Raw genomic sequence first — 885 nt, 5'->3', positions numbered from 1 at the left:
TTAGACTTTGATGATTAGCAAGTTTTAATTATGTTGTTTATATTTAACCCCAGTGCACACAAAGTATATTAAAAAACAAAAGGAAATATCACATCTCCATATATAGTGATCATATTAGGGTTTCTTTTATGTCAGGCTTTCGTTGTTTCAGTTTCTTTTCCTATGTCCTACTTGTTTGTGATTCTTTCAATTCCTTATCAAGAAATCATCATAGTGTCTGACACGAGATAGATTTTCAAAAACTAAATTGTGTACAAGGAACATATATATGTAAAGATTCCTCTCTGGTTCTGATATTCTTCTCTTCTTGCATGATTAAATTGGAGATGACAAGAAGCCTATCCAGTAATTAGCTTCAGCTTGCAGTTTCATTATTTGCAGTAGCTAGATTCTTCATGGTTGTGCTGTAGCGTGTGTAGGATCATGGCCCCGCTTGGGCTCTAGAACACTTTGTGCAACAAAATAGGTGACACTTGATTCCTGCTTGCACTTCACACACATTTCCAAATAACAGTTTTATTATAGTGTCCTTAAGTATCTCATAGATTCAGAAGCTAGTAGAGTTAAACATTTTCAATTAACTATAAAATTTTCTAAACTTTTAAAAGTTGTCATTAAGTCAGGATATTAAAATCAAATGTAACTTTAAAACATTTTAGTTAGTAGTTTCTATAGCTAACATTTCTCAAACCCCATGTAAGTCAAGAAGTCCTATTAATATTGGTTGCCTCACCATTAAACACAGATTATTTTAATGTTGAAAATATCTTAAGATAATTTTCAGAAATTGCAGCTTCAGATGCTCACTCTAATATGCTGGTGCCTACTGATAAAACATACAGAAGTCAAGGGAATAAATTTAGGTCATTCATCCAAATTACCTAG

Source organism: Propithecus coquereli, unplaced genomic scaffold (genome assembly GCF_000956105.1).
Source record: "Propithecus coquereli isolate 6110/MARCELLA unplaced genomic scaffold, Pcoq_1.0 Scaffold330, whole genome shotgun sequence".
Taxonomy (NCBI): Eukaryota; Metazoa; Chordata; class Mammalia; order Primates; family Indriidae; genus Propithecus; species Propithecus coquereli.
This window is presented reverse-complemented; position numbering follows the sequence as displayed.